Consider the following 18,180-nt stretch of genomic DNA (forward strand, 5'->3'; position numbering starts at 1 on the left):
CCATGCTAAAAAAAATTGCCCTTCGTGTCCTGAGATGCATAGGTTAGAGGGATTAGTGGGTAAATATGTAGGGATGTGGGGGTAGGGCCTGGGTGGGATTGTGGTTGGTGCAGACTCGATGGGCCGAATGGCCTCTTTCTGTACTGTAGGGTTTCTATGATTTCTATGACTATTTCCTCGGGTGGATGTAGCTGTTACTAGGGGACATAGCTATAAGGTTCACGGTGGGAGATATAGGAGGGATGTACGAGGTAGGTTCTTTACTCAGAGAGTGATTGGGGTGTGGAATGGACTGCCTGCAGGGATAGTGGAGTCAGACACTTTAGGAACTTTCAAGCGGTTATTGGATAGGCACATGGAGAACACTAGAATGATAGGGAGTGGGATAGCTTGATCTTGGCTTTGGAAAAGGTTCAGCACAACATCGTGGGCCGAAGGGCCTGTACTGTGCTGTACTGTTCTATGTTCTATGTTCAGAGACAGAGAGGAAGATAATGCGGGAAACAGAGAGAGACAGGGAGAGACAGAGAGATAGAGAGAGAGAGAGCGACAGAGACAGAGAGGAAGAGAGAGAGGGAAACAGAAAGAGACAGAGAGAGAGAGACAGAGAGAGAGACAGAGAGAGAGACACAGCGAGAGAGAGAGAGACACACACACACACACAGACAGAGAGGAAGAGAGAGAGGGAAACAGAGAGAGAGAGAGACAGAGAGAGATAGACAAAGGGAGAGAGTGACAGAGATAGGGAGAGAGAGAGAGACAGGCAAAAAGACAGAGAGAGAGAGAGACAGATGGAGAGAGACAGAGGGAGAGAGAGAGAGACAGAAAGAGATATAGACAGAGAGACAGACCGAGAGACAGACCGAGAGACAGACAGAGAGACAGACAGAGAGACAGACAGAGAGACAGACCGAGGGAGACAGAGAAAGACAGAGAGAGACACAGAGATAGAGAGAGTGAGTGACAGAGAGAGACAAAGAGAGTGAGAGAGACAGATGGAGAGAGACAGAGGGAGAGAGAGACAGAGACAGAAAGAGATACAGAAAGAAAGACAGACAGAGAGACAGAGACAGACAGAGAGACCGACAGAGAGAGAGACAGACAGAGAGACAGACAGAGGGAGACAGAGAAAGACAGAGAGAGAGAGACACACAGAGATAGAGAGAGTGACAGAGAGAACAGACAGAGAGTGAGAGACAGACTGAGCGAGAGAGAAAGAGACACAGAGAGAGGGAGATAGAGACAGGCAGAGCATGCGAGAGACAGAGGGAGGGAGACGGGAGAGAGACAGAGAGAGGAAGACAGAGACAGAGAGAGGGAGACAGAGATTGGAAGGCTAGATGTGGGAAGAATGTTCCCAATGTTCGGGAAGTGCAGAACTAGGGGTCACAGTCTAAGTCTAAGGGGTAAGGCATTCAGGACTGAGATGAGGAAGAACTTCTTCACTCAGAGAGTTGTGAACCTGTGGAATTCTCTCCCACAGAAAGCTGTTGGGGTCAGTTTGTTAAATATGTTCAAGAGGGAGCTGGACGTGGTCCTTGTGGCTGAAGGGATCAAGGGGTTATGGAGTGGAAGTGGGAGTGGGATACTGAAAGTGTATGATCAGCCATGATCATATACATAGAACATAGAACATAGAAAGCCACAGCACAAACAGGCCCTTCGGCCCACAAGTTGCGCTGATCATATCCCTACCTCTAGGCCTATCTATAGCCCTCAATCCCATTAAATACCATGTACTCATCCAGAAGTCTCTTAAAAGACCCCAACGAGTTTGCCTCCACCACCACCGACGTCAGCCGATTCCACTCACCCACCACCCTCTGAGTGAAAAACTTACCCCTGACATCTCCTCTGTACCTACCCCCCAGCACCTTAAACCTGTGTCCTCTCGTAGCAACCATTTCAGCCCTTGGAAATAGCCTCTGAGAGTCTACCCTATCCAGACCTCTCAACATCTTGTAAACCTCTATCAGGTCACCTCTCATCCTTCGTCTCTCCAGGGAGAAGAGACCAAGCTCCCTCAACCTATCCTCATAAGGCATGCCCCCCAATCCAGGCAACATCCTTGTAAATCTCCTCTGCACCCTTTCAATGGCTTCAACATCTTTCCTGTAATGAGGTGACCAGAACTGCGCGCAGTACTCCAAGTGGGGTCTAACCAGGGTCCTATAAAGCTGCAGCATTATCTCCCGACTCCTAAACTCAATCCCTCGATTAATGAAGGCTAGTACGCCGTACGCCTTCTTGACCGCATCCTCCACCTGCGAGGCCGATTTAAGAGTCCTATGGACCCGGACCCCAAGGTCCTTCTGATCCTCTACACTGCTAAGAATGGTACCCTTCATATTATACTGCTGCTTCATCCCATTGGATCTGCCAAAATGGATCACCACACACTTATCCGGGTTGAAGTCCATCTGCCACTTCTCCGCCCAGTCTTGCATTCTATCTATGTCTCGCTGCAACTTCTGACATCCCTCCAAACTATCCACAACACCACCTACCTTGGTGTCGTCAGCAAACTTACCAACCCATCCCTCCACTTCCTCATCCAGGTCATTTATGAAAATGACAAACAGCAAGGGTCCCAGAACAGATCCCTGGGGCACTCCACTGGTCACTGACCTCCATGCAGAGAAAGACCCCTCCACAGCCACTCTCTGCCTTCTGCAGGCAAGCCAGTTCTGGATCCACAAGGCAACAGCCCCTTGGATCCCATGCCCTCTCACTTTCTCGAGAAGTCTTGCATGGGGGACCTTATTGAACGCCTTGCTGAAGTCCATATAGACCACATCCACCGCTCTTCCTTCGTCAATGTGTTTGGTCACATTTTCAAAGAACTCAACCAGGCTCATAAGGCACGACCTGCCCTTGACAAAGCCGTGCTGACTACTTTTGATCATACTAAACTTCTCTAGATGATCATAAAGCCTGCTCCATCCATATAGAATGATGGAGCAGGCTCTGTCTGTCTGTATCTCTCTGACTGTCTGTCTGTCTCTCTCTGTCTCATTCTCTGTCTGTGTCTGTCTGTCTGTCTCTCTCTCTCTCTGTCTCTCTCTGAGGCTGAATGGCCTAATCCTGCACCTATTTTCCATGTTGCTATGTTTCTCTGAGAGGCAGCGCATGACAGAGACAGGGAGAGAGAAACAGTGGGAGAGATAGACTGACAGAGCGAGACGGACAGAGACAAAAGAGAGAAAATAATAGGGACAGAGAGACAGAAAGAGACAGAGAGACAAAGAAAGAGAGAGACAGAGAGAGAGAGAGAGACAGAGTGTGTGAGACAGAGGGAGAGATAGAGAGCGAGAGAGACTGGGAGAGAAAGATGCAGAGAGAGAGGAACAGTAAGGCAGAGAGGGAGACAGAGGCGGAGAGAGAGAGAGACAGAGGGATGGTGAGAGACACAGAGAGAGATAGAGAGAGGGAGACAGATAGGGGAAGACAAACAGAGAGGCAGAGAGAGAGAGGCAAAGAATGAGGCAGAGAGAGGAGCAGAGAGAGAGAGAGTTAGACAGAAAGAAAGACAGAGAGAGAAGCAGAGAGGGACACAGAGAAAGAGAGACAAAGCAACAGAGGGAAAGACAGACAGCAAAAGAAACAGAGAGAGCGAGGGAGACAGAGAGAGAGAGGCACAGAGAGAGACAGAGTTAGGGAGAGAGATTCTTAAGGGGGAGGGGAAACAGTCACAAGTCGTGGTACACATTGGTACCAACGACATAGGTAAGAGAAGGGACGGGGATTTAAAACAGGAATTTCGGGAGCTCGGCTGGAAGCTGAGAGCAAAGACAAAACATGTGGTCATCTCTGGTACGCTACCGGTGCCACGTGATAGCGAGTTGAGGAACAGGGAGAGAGTGCACTTAAACATGTGGTTGCAGGGATGGTGCAGGAGGGAGGGTTTCAGATACGTGGATAATTGGAACACGTTCTGGGGAAGGTGGGACCTCTACAAACAGGACGGGGTGCACCTGAACCAGAGGGGCACCAATATCCTGGGAGGGAAATTTGCTACGGCTCTTCAGGGGGATTTAAACTAATTTGTCAGGGGAGTGGGAAAAGGAGTTGTAGTCCAGAAGTCAGTGTTGAGGGTGGTGAGGTATTGGGGAAGGTATCAAGGTCAAGGGTGGGTACCGGTAGACAGGAAGGTGGGTTGAAGTGTGTCTACTTCAATGCAAGGAGCATCCGGAACAAGGTGGATGAACTTGGGGCGTGGATTGCTACTTGGGACTACGATGTTGTGGCCATTACGGAGACGTGGGTAGAACAAGGACAGGAATGGTTGTTGGACGTTCCGGGGTATAGATGTTTCAGTAAGTGTAGGGAAGCTGGTAAAAGAGGTGGAGGAGTAGCATTGTTAATCAAGGATAGTTTAACGGCTGCGGAAAAGCACTTTGAGGGGGATATGCACACTGAGGTAATATGGGCTGCAGTTAGAAACAGGAAAGGAGCGGTCACGTTGCTAGGAGTTTACTATAGGCCCCCAAATAGTAATAGAGATGTGGAGGAAGAAATTGCTAAGCAGATTATGGATACGTGTGGGGGTCACAGGGTAGTTGTCATGGGGGACTTTAACTTTCCAAATATTGATTGGAACCTTTGTAGGTCAAATAGTTTGGATGGGGCACTTTTTGTGCAGTGTGTGCAGGAGGGTTTCCTGACACAATATGTGGATAGGCCGACAAGGGGTGAGGCCACATTGGATTTGGTACTGGGAAATGAACCGGGCCAAGTGTTAGATTTGGTTGTGGGAGAGAACTTTGGAGATAGTGACCACAATTCGGTGTCTTTTGTTATTGCAATGGAGAGGGATAGGGCCGGACGGCAGGGCAAGGCTTACAATTGGGGGAGAGGTAATTATGATGCGATTAGGCAAGAATTAGGGGGCATAAGATGGGAACAGAAACTGTCAGGGAAAGGCACTGATGAAAAGTGGAACTTTTTCAAGGAACAAATACTGGGTGTCCTTGATAGGTATGTCCCTGTCAGGCAGGGAGGAAATGGCCGAGTGAGGGAACCGTGGTTCACAAAAGAGGTGGAATGTCTTGTGAAAAGGAAGAGGGAAGCTTATGTAGGGATGAGGAAACAAGGTTCAGATGGCTCGACTGAGGGTTACAAGTTAGCAAGGAACGAGCTGAAAAAGGGGCTGAGGAGAGCTAGGAGGGGACATGAGAAGTCCTTGGCGGGTCAGATCAAGGAAAACCCCAAGGCTTTTTACTCTTATGTGAGGAATAAAAGAATGACCAGGGTGAGGTTAGGGCCGGTCAAGGACAGTGGTGGGAACTTGTGTATGGAATCAGTAGAGATAGGCGAGGTGATGAATGAATACTTTTCTTCAGTGTTCACCAAGGAGAGGGGCCATGTTTTTCAGGAAGAGAAGGTGTTACAGGCTAATAGGCTGGAGGAAATAGATGTTCGGAGGGAGGATGTATTGGCAGTTTTGAATAAACTGAAGGTCGATAAGTCCCCTGGGCCTGATGAAATGTATCCTAGGATTCTTTGGGAGGCGAGGGATGAGATTGCAGAGCCTTTGGCTTTGATCTTTGGGTCCTCGCTGTCCACGGGGATGGTGCCAGAGGACTGGAGAGTGGCAAATGTTGTTCCTCTGTTTAAGAAAGGGAATAGAAATGACCCTGGTAATTATAGACCGGTTAGTCTGACTTCGGTGGTTGGTAAATTGATGGAAAAGGTCCTTAGGGATGGGATTTACGACCATTTAGAAAGATGCGGATTAATCCGGGATAGTCAGCACGGATTTGTGAAGGGCAAATCGTGCCTCACAAATTTGATAGAATTTTTTGAGGAGGTAACTAGGTGTGTTGATGAAGGTAGGGCGGTTGATGTCATATACATGGATTTTAGTAAGGCGTTTGATAAGGTCCCCCATGGTCGGCTTATGATGAAAGTAAGGAGGTGTGGGATAGAGGGAAAGTTGGCCGATTGGATAGGTAACTGGCTGTCTGATCGAAGACAGAGGGTGGTGGTGGATGGAAAATTTTCGGACTGGAGGCAGGTTGCTAGCGGAGTGCCGCAGGGATCGGTGCTTGGTCCTCTGCTCTTTGTGATTTTTATTAATGACTTAGAGGAGGGGGCTGAAGGGTGGATCAGTAAATTTGCTGATGACACCAAGATTGGTGGAGTAGTGGATGAGGTGGAGGGCTGTTGTAGGCTGCAAAGAGACATAGATAGGATGCAAAGCTGGGCTGAAAAATGGCAAATGGAGTTTAACCCTGATAAATGTGAGGTGATTCATTTTGGTAGGACTAATTTAAATGTGGATTACAGGGTCAAAGGTAGGGTTCTGAAGACTGTGGAGGAACAGAGAGATCTTGGGGTCCATATCCACAGATCTCTAAAGGTTGCCACTCAAGTGGATAGAGCTGTGAAGAAGGCATATAGTGTGTTAGCTTTTACTAACAGGGGGTTGGAGTTTAAGAGCCGTGGGGTTATGCTGCAACTGTACAGGACCTTGGTGAGACCGCATTTGGAATATTGCGTGCAGTTCTGGTCACCTCACTATAAGAAGGATGTGGAAGCGCTGGAAAGAGTGCAGAGGAGATTTACCAGGATGCTGCCTGGTTTGGAGTGTCGGTCTTATGAGGAAAGGTTGAGGGAGCTGGGGCTGTTCTCTCTGGAGCGGAGGAGATTGAGGGGAGACTTAATAGAGGTTTATAAAATGATGAAGGGGATAGATCGAGTGAACGTTCAAAGACTATTTCCTCGGGTGGATGGAGCTATTACGAGGGGGCATAACTATAGGGTTCATGGTGGGAGATATAGGAAGGATATCAGAGGTAGGTTCTTCACGCAGAGAGTGGTTGGGGTGTGGAATGGACTGCCTGCAGTGATAGTGGAGTCAGACACTTTAGGAACATTTAAGCGGTTATTGGATAGGCACATGGAGCACACCAGGATGGTAGGGAGTGGGATAGCTTGATCTTGGTTTCAGATGAAGGTCGGCACAACATCGTGGGCCGAAGGGCCTGTTCTGTGCTGTACTGTTCTATGTTCTATGTTCTATGAGATAGTGAGACAGGGAGAGAGAGAGACAGAGTGTGGTAAACCACTGTTATCTGTTATCTGTTGTGGTTAACCACTGTTAGTTAGTATCTGTTATTATCTGTATATGTGGCACATCCCTGCCGGCTCCGCCCAAGACTCCTCCCCCTGGTCCGGGTATAAAGGCGATGGCTCCTCCCCCTAGCCTTCAGTACAGACCAGATCTCCGACAGGGATGGCTCCAAGTTCTTGCTAATAAAAGCCTATTTGTCTTCTCACAACTAGTCTTTGCTTGGTTGATGGTGCATCAATTTTATTAACAAGATTTTTAAAATGGAGCAGCTGTTAAAACCCGACAGACTGAATCTGGATCCTCAAACTGTAGGAGCGTCAAACACGTTTGATCACTGGCTGAAATGCTTCGAAGACGACATCGAAGCCTCCACTGCTGTCCGTACGGATGCCGACAAACTACGGGTGCTCCACGGCCGGGTAAGCGACGTCGTATATTCTACGATTCGGGACGCGGAAAATTACAAGGACGCTATCGAACTTTTAAAGGGCCAGTATAACAAACGGCCTAATGAAGTTTACGCGAGACATCTCCTGGCGACGCGCAGACGGCAGCCAGGAGAATCGGTTGACCATTCCTGCGCGCGTTGCGACTGCTTACCCGGAACTGCAACTGTAAGACTGTGACTGCCACCCAATACACAGAGGACTTAATCAGGGATGCCTCTGTCACGGGCATCGGAACTACCTATATCCGACAACGGCTACTGGAACAGGGTGCGCTGGACTTAAAGTAAACTGTGGAACTGGCCGAATCCTGAGAGGTGACCTCCAATATCTCGAGGCCTACTCACCTGACCATAGAACATAGAACAGTACAGCACAGAACAGGCCCTTCGGCCCACGATGTTGTGCCGAGCTTTATCTGAAACCAAGATCAAGCTATCCCACTCCCTATCATCCTGGTGTGCTCCATGTGCCTATCCAATAACCGCTTAAATGTTCCTAAAGTGTCTGACTCCACTATCACTGCAGGCAGTCCATTCCACACCCCAACCACTCTCTGCGTAAAGAACCTACCTCTGATATCCTTCCTGTATCTCCCACCACGAACCCTATAGTTATGCCCCCTTGTAATAGCTCCATCCACCCGAGGAAATAGTCTTTGGGCGCATCGTGGACACCGCAGCCGTCGCTACTGGGAGGGCCACAGACCTACGCCGCACCACGTCTCACCGGTGATCTGACTGCTGCAGCAGCCTCCGGAGGCCCGAAGTGCTACTTCTGCAGCCTGGGTAAGCACCCCCGACAACGCTTCCCGGCGAGGGAGTCGTTCTGCTCCGTGTGTGGGAAGAAGAGACACTATGCTAAAGTCTGCCGTAAGTCCACCTCCAAATCCACGAGTGCCGCGTGTGACCCGCGGGGGCCGCCATCTTGGACGACCCCGGCCGCATGTGACCCGCGGGGGCCGCCATCTTGGACGACCCCAGCTGCGTGCGACCTGCGGGGGCTGCCATCTTGGATGACTCCGGCCGCGTGCAACCCGCGGGGGCAGCCATCTTGGATGACGTCATTAGCCACCGGTGACCCGTAGGGGCCGCCATCTTGGACGACATCGGCCGCGAGTGACCAGCAGGGGCCGCCATCTCCTACCTCATCAGCCCCCTATGGCTATCTGCAAGATTCAACGGTGGCGTTGATTACCCTGGACCAGTCCAAGCCTCATCGACTCGCCAAGTCCATAATGGACATCGAGGTAAACGGGCATTGGGAGCATTGTTTGTTTGACAGCGGGAGTACGGAGAGCTTCATTCACCCTGATACGGTACGTCGATACGCCTTTTCTGTGCGGCCCGTCAAGCAAACGATCTCTATGGCATCGCAGTCCTGCTCTGTAAATGTCCTCGGGTGCTGCGTGGTGACCGTGAAGGTGTGGGGCACGGTATACGATAACTTCAGGCTCCTCGTGCTGCCACATCTCTGCGCTGCTGTACTCCTGGGGCTAGATTTCATGACCCATCGGAAGAGTGTCACTATACTGTATAATGGGCCTTTTCCCCCGCTCTCCGTCTGCAATCAGCGGCGTCTAAATTGCCCACCGCGCACCACCTGCAGTCTCTCGACCCTTAAAATCGCCCCTCCCTCCTTGTTTGCGAATCTCACTCCTGACTGCAAGCCCATCGCCACCAAGAGCAGGCGGTACAGTGCTGGAGACAGGGCCTTTATCAGGTCCGAAGTCCAGCGGCTCCTCAGGGAAGGGATCATCGAAGCCAGTACCAGCCCCTGGAGAGCACAAGTGGTAGTCGTTAAGTCTCGGGAGAAACACAGAATGGTCATTGACGACAGTCAGACCATTAACCGATACACGCAGCTGGATGCGTACCCCCTTCCCCGCATATCTGACATGGTCAACCAGATTGCACAATATCGGGTGTTCTCCACCATTGACATGAAGTCGGCGTACCACCAGCTCCCTATCCGCCCGGAGGACCGCCAATACACGGCGTTCGAGGCGGATGGTCGCCTTTACCACTTCCTTAGGGTCCTTTTTGGCGTCACCAATGGGGTCTCGGTTTTCCAGTGCGAAATGGACCAAATGGTAGACCAGAACGGGCTGCGGGCTACCTTCCCGTACCTGGATAACGTCACCATCTGTGGCCATGACCAGCAGGACCACGATGCCAACCTCCACAGATTCCTGCACACGGCTAGCCTCCTCAACCTGACCTACAAGAAGGAGAAGTGCATGTTCCGTACACACCGCCTCGCCATCCTCGGGTACGTAGTGGAGAATGGGGTCATCGGCCCCGATCCCGACCGCATGCGTCCCCTCCTGGAACTTCCCCTCCCCACTAGCCTCAAAGCACTGAGAAGATGCCTGGGTTTCTTCTCGTACTATGCACAGTGGGTCCCCAACTATGCGGATAAAGCCCGTCCGCTCACAAAATCCTCCTCTTTTCCCCTGACAGCAGAGGCCCGTCTGGCGTTCGACCGCATCAAAGCTGACATCGCGAAGACCACGATGCATGCTAAAGACGAACCCATCCTGTGGTGATATAAACAGGGCCTAGTTTTAAGGCTGATAAAATTGGATATCCTAAATTAAAGAATTGGGCATTTTGAAATCAAACACAGTCAAACCTCAGGCAGGCCAATTGTACAATACACAAACATGTCTGTGCCTGACCCATCAACCACCCATCATAAGTCGTTACATTCTACTTGAGACTTAGCAGGAGATCATGGCACCTCATTGAAATGCATCGGTCTGTTGTTAGAAGCCCAGATCGGGCCAGACTTTCTGTCACCAAGAGTTCCTGTAGAAACCTTATCTGGTAACAAGTTCAACAACATGGAGATGGACACCTGGGGGCGGACCCTGGTGTCCTGTCAGGCAGACATCAAGAAACCCACTGGGTATTGGAACCCCCTCCTGGGACCTCATTGGCCGGAAGCCAGAGAAGTTTCTGGAAAGGCAAGCAGGCTGGGGATAAAGGGACACACTCAGAGGCACACTGGAGCGAAGACTCGACGAGGGAGGCAGTTGTGACCATTCGGAAGACTGACCAGAGAAGGAAGAAGCGGCCATCGAGACTCACCTTCATGACGACAGACCAGAGGGACTCAGAGAATCGGGCCTGCAATTTAACCAAACCATCTTTACGGGTAGTATACTTGAATCTGGGGTATTCTCTTGTTTTATGTGGGTAATTTAAGGGTTAATAGTGTTATTATTAATAAACTTGTTGAACCTTTACTTGTGTTTGTCCTTTGTCCACCTTGCAAATAAGGGCACCGGGGTAAAACCTTGGAGTAAGTAAACTGGTTGAAAGTATCTGAGAATCAACAGGTACAACAATCCCGTTCCAAGTGGAGAGCGATGCGTCTGACTTCGCCCTAGCCGCCACCCTTAACCAGGCAGGCAGACTCGTGGCCTTCTTTTCACGAACCCTCCAAGGCCCCGAAACTCGACACTCCTCTGTCGAAAAGGAGGCCCAAGCCATAGTGGAAGCTGTACGGCACTGGCGCCACTATTTAGCTGGTAAACAGTTCACCCTACTCACGGACCAACGATCCGTTGCCTTCATGTTCAACAATACGCAGCGGGGTAAGACCAAGAACGATAAGATATTGCGGTGGAGAATTGAACTCTCCATCTCCAATTACGATATCTAGTATCGGCTCGGGAAGCTCAATGAGCCACCTGACGCCCTGTCCCGTGGAACATGTGCCAGTGCGCAGGTGGACCGGTTACAGGCTCTCCACAACGACCTCTGCCACCCGGGGGTCACCAGGTTTTTCCACTTTATTAGAGCCCGTAACCTGCCCTACTCAGTCGAGGATGTCAGGTCTATAACTCGGAATTGCCAGGTCTGCGCGGAATGCAAGCCGCACTTCTACCGACCAGACAGGGCACACCTCATAAAAGCCACCCGCCCCTTTGAACGCCTGAGCATTGACTTCAAAGGCCCCCTCCCCTCATCTGATCACAACATATACTTCCTCAATGTCATTGACGAGTATTCACGTTTCCTCTTTGCGATTCCCTGCCCAGATATGTCCTCGGCCACGGTCATCAGGGCCCTGCGCAGCCTCTTCACTCTGTTCGGTTTCCCCAGCTATATCCATAGCGACCAGGGATCCTCCTTCATGAGTGATGAACTGCGACGGTACCTGCTCTCCAAAGGTATAGCCACAAGTAGGACTACCAGTTACAACCCCCGGGGTAACGGGCAGGTGGAGAGAGAGAACGCAACAGTCTGGAAGACCGTTTTACGAGCGCTACGGTCTAAAGGCCTTCCAGTCACCCGCTGGCAAGAGGTCCTACCGGAGGCACTACACTCCATTAGGTCCCTCCTGTGCACGGCAACCAATGCCATCCCCACGAACGGATGTTCGTGTTCCCCAGGAAGTCTTCCTCAGGGACTTCACTACCATCGTGGCTGGCAAACGGGAAGGTGAGGGCAGGAATGGAGTGAGGTGGAGGATGAATGTGTGGCTGAGGGACTGGTGCAGGGGGCAGGGATTCAGGTTCCTGGACATACAGAGTGGCCAAAAAGAGTGGAGAAACAAGTGATTGGGAAAAATTTAAGAAACAACAAAGAGAGACTAAGAAAGCGATAAAGAAAGGAAGGATAGACTATGAAGCTAGGCTAGCAATTAATATAAAAAATGATAGTAAAAGTTTTTATAAATATATAAAAAGGAATAGAGTGGCTAGAGTGAATGTTGGACCCTTGAAGGACGAGAGGGGGGAGTTAATAGTGGGAAATGAGGATATGGCTGAGTCTTTAAATAAGTTTTTTGTGTCGGTCTTCACGGTGGAGGACACAAATAGTTTGCCAAATATTAACGATAGAGGGTTGGCAGCAGGAGAAATACTTAATACAATTAATGTTACCAGAGAGGCAGTGCTGGGTAGACTAATGGGACTGAAGGTGGACAAGTCCCCGGGTCCGGATGGAAGTCCAAAGATGTGCGGGTTAGGTTGATTGGCCATGCTAAAATTGCCCCGAGTGTCCTGAGATGCGTAGGTTAGAGGGGTTAGTGGGTAAAATGTGTTGGAATATGGGGGTAGGGCCTGGGTGGGATTGTGGTCGGTGCAGACTTGATGGGCCGAATGGCCTCTTTCTGTACTGTAGGGTTTCTATGATTTCTTCTATGAATGCATCCCAGGGTATTGAAAGAAATGTCAGAGGTAATAGTGGATGCGTTAGTGATTATTTATCAAAACTCGTTGCATTCTGGGGTAGTGCCGGTTGATTGGAAAACGGCTAATGTTACGCCGCTGTTTAAAAAAGGAAGGAGACAAAAGGCGGGTAACTATAGGCCGGTCAGCTTAACGTCTGTAGTAGGGAAAATGCTGGAATCCATTATTAAAGAGGAGATAGCAGGGCATCTGGATAGAAATGGTTCGATCAATCAGACGCAGCATGGATTCATGAGGGGAAAGTCGTGCTTGACGAACATGTTGGATTTTTATGAAGATGTGACTAGGGCGGTTGATGGAGGAGAACCGGTGGATGCGGTGTTTTTGGATTTCCAAAAGGTGTTTGATAAGGTGCCCCATAAAAGGCTGCTGAAGAAGATTAGGGCACACGGAGTTGGGGGTAGTGTGTTAAAGTGGATTGGGGACTGGCTATCTGACAGGAAGCAAAGAGTCGGAATAAATGGGTGTTTTTCCGGTTGGAGGAAGGTAACTAGTGGCGTGCCGCAGGGATCGGTACTCGGGCCGCAACTATTTACCATTTATATAGATGATCTGGAGGAGGGGACGGAGTGTAGGGTAACGAAGTTTGCAGACGACACAAAGATAAGTGGAAAAGTGAATCGTGTGGAGGACGGAGAAGATCTGCAGAGAGATTTGGACAGGCTGAGTGAGTGGGCGAGGATATGGCAAATGGAGTATAACGTTGATAAATGCGAGGTTATACACTTTGGAGGAAATAATAACAAATGGGATCACTATCTCAATGGAAACAAATTAAAACATGCTACCGTGCAAAGGGACCTGGGGGTCCTTGTGCATGAGACGCCACAGCCCAGTCTGCAGGTACAACAGGTGATCAAGAAGGCAAATGGGATGTTGGCCTATATCGCGAGGGGGATAGAATATAAAAGCAGGGGTGTCTTGATGCACCTGTACAGGGCATTGGTGAGGCCGCAGCTGGAATACTGTGTGCAGTATTGGTCCCTTATATGAGGAAGGATATATTGGCATTGGAGGGAGTGCAGAGAAGGTTCACCAGGTTGATACCGGAGATGAGGGGTTTAGATTATGAGGAGAGGCTGAGGAGATTGGGTTTGTACTCGTTGGAGTTTAGAAGGATGAGGGGGGATCTTATGGAGACTTATAAGATAATGCGGGGGCTGGATAGGGTGGAGGCGGAGAGATTCTTTCCACTTAGTAAGGAAGTTAAAACTAGAGGACACAGCCTCAAAATAAAGGGGGGTCGGTTTAAGACAGAGTTGAGGAGGAACTTCTTCTTCCAGAGGGTGGTGAATCTCTGGAATTCTCTGCCCACTGAGGTGGTGGAGGCTACCTCGCTGAATATGTTTAAAGCGCGGATGGATGGATTCCTGATCGGTAAGGGAATTAAGGGTTATGGGGATCAGGCGGGTAAGTGGTACTGATCCACGTCAGATCAGCCATGATCTTATTGAATGGCGGGGCAGGCGCGAGGGGCTAGATGGCCTACTCCTGCTCCTATTTCTTATGTTCTTATACCCGGGCCCTGTCCTGCTTCGGAAGCATGCCAGGACACGTAAGTCTGACCCCCTGGTCGAAAGGGTCCAACTCCTCCACGCCAACCCCCAGTACGCCTATGTGGCGTACTCCGATGGGCGGGAGGACACGGTATCTATCCGTGACCTAGCGCCCGCAGGTGACTCAGGGACCACTATGGCCCCCAACCCCTCACTCCCAATCCCCAACTTTGTCCCTACCACATCAGAACCACTATTCACTCCTCTCACCCCCGTATACATAGAACATAGAAAGCCACAGCACAAACAGGCCCTTCGGCCCACAGGTTGCGCCGATCACATCCCCACCTCTAGGCCTATCTATAGCCCTCAATCCCATTAAATCCCATGTACTCATCCAGAAGTCTCTTAAAAGACCCCAACGAGTTTGCCTCCACCACCACCGACGTCAGCCGATTCCACTCACCCACCACCCTCTGAGTGAAAAACTTACCCCTGACATCTCCTCTGTACCTACCCCCCAGCACCTTAAACCTGTGTCCTCTCGTAGCAACCATTTCAGCCCTTGGAAATAGCCTCTGAGAGTCTACCCTATCCAGACCTCTCAACATCTTGTAAACCTCTATCAGGTCACCTCTCATCCTTCGTCTCTCCAGGGAGAAGAGACCAAGCTCCCTCAACCTATCCTCATAAGGCATGCCCCCCAATCCAGGCAACATCCTTGTAAATCTCCTCTGCACCCTTTCAATGGCTTCAACATCTTTCCTGTAATGAGGTGACCAGAACTGCGCGCAGTACTCCAAGTGGGGTCTAACCAGGGTCCTATAAAGCTGCAGCATTATCTCCCGACTCCTAAACTCAATCCCTCGATTAATGAAGGCCAGTACGCCGTACGCCTTCTTGACCGCATCCTCCACCTGCGAGGCCGATTTAAGAGTCCTATGGACCCGGACCCCAAGGTCCTTCTGATCCTCTACACTGCTAAGAATGGTACCCTTCATATTATATTGCTGCTTCATCCCATTGGATCTGCCAAAATGGATCACCACACACTTATCCGGGTTGAAGTCCATCTGCCACTTCTCCGCCCAGTTTTGCATTCTATCTATGTCTCGCTGCAACTTCTGACATCCCTCCAAACTATCCACAACACCACCTACCTTGGTGTCGTCAGCAAACTTACCAACCCATCCCTCCACTTCCTCATCCAGGTCATTTATGAAAATGACAAACAGCAAGGGTCCCAGAACAGATCCCTGGGGCACTCCACTGGTCACTGACCGCCATGCAGAGAAAGACCCCTCCACAGCCACTCTCTGCCTTCTGCAGGCAAGCCAGTTCTGGATCCACAAGGCAACAGCCCCTTGGATCCCATGCCCTCTCACTTTCTCAAGAAGTCTTGCATGGGGGACCTTATCGAACGCCTTGCTGAAGTCCATATAGACCACATCCACCGCTCTTCCTTCGTCAATGTGTTTGGTCACATTTTCAAAGAACTCAACCAGGCTCGTAAGGCACGACCTGCCCTTGACAAAGCCGTGCTGACTACTTTTGATCATACTAAACTTCTCTAGATGATCATAAATCCTGTCTCTCAGGATCCTCTCCATCAACTTACCAACCACTGAGGTTAGACTCACCGGTCGGTAATTTCCCGGGCTGTCCCTGTTCCCTTTCTTGAATATAGGGACCACATCTGCAATCCTCCAATCCTCCGGAACCTCTCCCGTCTCCATCGACGATGCAAAGATCATCGCCAAAGTCTCCGCAATCTCCTCCCTCGCCTCCCACAGTAACCTGGGGTACATCCCATCCGGTCCCGGCGACTTACCAACCTTGATGCCATTCAATAGTTCCAACACATCCTCTTTCTTTATGTCCACATGCTCGATCCTTTCTGTCCACCGCAAACCAGCAGTACAACCACCCAGATCCCTTTCCACCGTGAATACCGAGGTAAAGTATTCATTAAGCACCTCCGCCATTTCTAACGGTTCCGCACAAACTTTTCCCCCTTCACCTTTTAAGGGTCCTATGCCTTCACATCTCATCCTTTTACTCTTGACATATTTGTAGAAAGCCTTGGGGTTCTCCTTAATCGCCTGAGCCCCAGGAGTCGCCACCACGCACTCGACGATCGGAAGAGACTCCTGATGACAACAACGTCCTGGCGCTTGAAACAACACCGCGACCTGAACCTACATCGGAACCAGCACCACGGCGATCGCAGCGGCAGAGCGAGCCCCCGGATAGACTGAACCTGTAAATATTGTTCATTCTGCCTCACCCCCGACGGACTCTTTTTTTAAACAGGGGGTGAATGTGGTAAACCACTGTTATCTGTTATCTGTTGTGGTTAACCACTGTTAGTTAGTATCTGTTATTATCTGTATATGTGGCACATCCCTGCCGGCTCCGCCCAAGACTCCTCCCCCTGGTCTGGGTATAAAGGTGATGGCTCCCCCCCTAGCCTTCAGTACAGACCAGATCTCCGACAGGGACGGCTCCAAGTTCTTGCTAATAAAAGCCTATTTGTCTTCTCACAACTAGTCTTTGCTTGGTTGATGGTGCATCACAGAGAGAGAGAGGGAAAGAGACTGAGAGAGAGAGAAAAGTAGAAAGAGAGTGACAGAGAGAGAGAGAGAAAGGGAGACTAAGAGAGAGACTGACAGAGAAACAGACAGGCAGAAAGCGAGAAAATAATGGAGACAGAGAGAGCAAGACAGGCAGAGAGGCAGAGGTAGAAAGAGAGACAGAGAGTAACAGAAGGAGAGTGATACAGACAGCAAGAAAGGCAGAGAGAGAGGGACAGAGAGAGAAAGGGGCAGAGAGAGAGAGAGACAGAGTGAGGGGGAGAGAGCGAGTGAGATAGGGAAAGACTGAGAAAGAAAGAGAAAAACAGAGAGCTATAGAGTGAGCAGAGAGAGAGGCAGACAGAGGATGAGACAGATAGAGTGAGGCAAAGAGAGTGAAAGACAAAGAGAGTGAGACAGGAGGAGAGCAACACAGACAGAAAAGCACAGAGAGACAGAGCGAGAGACAGAGCGAGAGACAGAACGAGAGACAGAGCGAGAGACAGAGAGAGAGACAGAGAGAGAGAGAGAGACAGAGAGAGAGACAGAGAGAGAGACAGAGAGAGAGACAGAGCGAGAGACAGAGCGAGAGACAGAGAGAGAGCGAGAGAGAGACAGAGAGAGAGCGAGAGAGAGAGAGAGAGAGACAGAGAGAGACAAAGAGAGACAGAGAGAAAGACAAAGAGAGAGGGAGAGAAAGAGAGAGAGAGAAAGTGAATGTCAGAGATAGACAGACAGACATACAGACAGAGAGAGAGACGGACAGAAAGAAAGAAAGAGAGTGACAGAGCGAAAGAGAGTCAAAGAGAGACAAAAAGAGAGAGACAAAGAGAAAGAGACAAAACGCAAGAGAGGCAAAGAGAGAGGGAGCCAGAAAGAGAGAGAGGCAGAGTGAGGGAGAGAGATAGTGAGACAGTCAAGAGAGAGAGAGACAGAAAGAGAGAGAGAGAGAAAAGTAGAGAGAGAGTGACAGAGAGAGAGGGAGACTAAAAGAGAGACTACAGAGAGACAGACAGACAGGTAGAAAGCAAGAAAATGATAGACACAGAGGGGCCTGTACTGTGCTGTACTGACCTCAGTAAGGTCACCTCTTAATCTTCTCTGTCCAATTTCTCTAACCTTTCCTTGTATCTAAAATTCCTCATTCCTGGTATCATTCCAGTGAATCTTATTCACTCCAGTTTACGCTGATGTGAGAAATAAAAGAATGACCAGTATGAGGTTCGGGCCGGTCAAGGACAGTAATGGGAACTTGTGCATGATTTTGAGGATGTGTGTGTGATACAGGCTGATAGGCTGGAGGTGGTAGATGTTCTGAGGGAAGATGTATTCGCAATTTTGAAAAACCTGAGGGTCGAAAAGTCCCCTGGGCCAGATGGGATATATC

At 50.0% G+C, this 18,180-nt stretch overlaps 1 protein-coding gene across 2 annotated transcripts in view; it reads right to left on the reverse strand.

Moving 5' to 3' along the window:
* The window catches only part of LOC144504463 (plectin-like), a 745,079-nt gene that overhangs the window by 538,249 nt on the left and 188,650 nt on the right, over window positions 1–18,180 (reverse strand). The gene's annotated exons all lie outside the window — the stretch shown is intronic.

The sequence above is a fragment of the Mustelus asterias genome, chromosome 2 (assembly GCF_964213995.1).
Source record: "Mustelus asterias chromosome 2, sMusAst1.hap1.1, whole genome shotgun sequence".
In the NCBI taxonomy this organism is placed as follows: domain Eukaryota; kingdom Metazoa; phylum Chordata; class Chondrichthyes; order Carcharhiniformes; family Triakidae; genus Mustelus; species Mustelus asterias.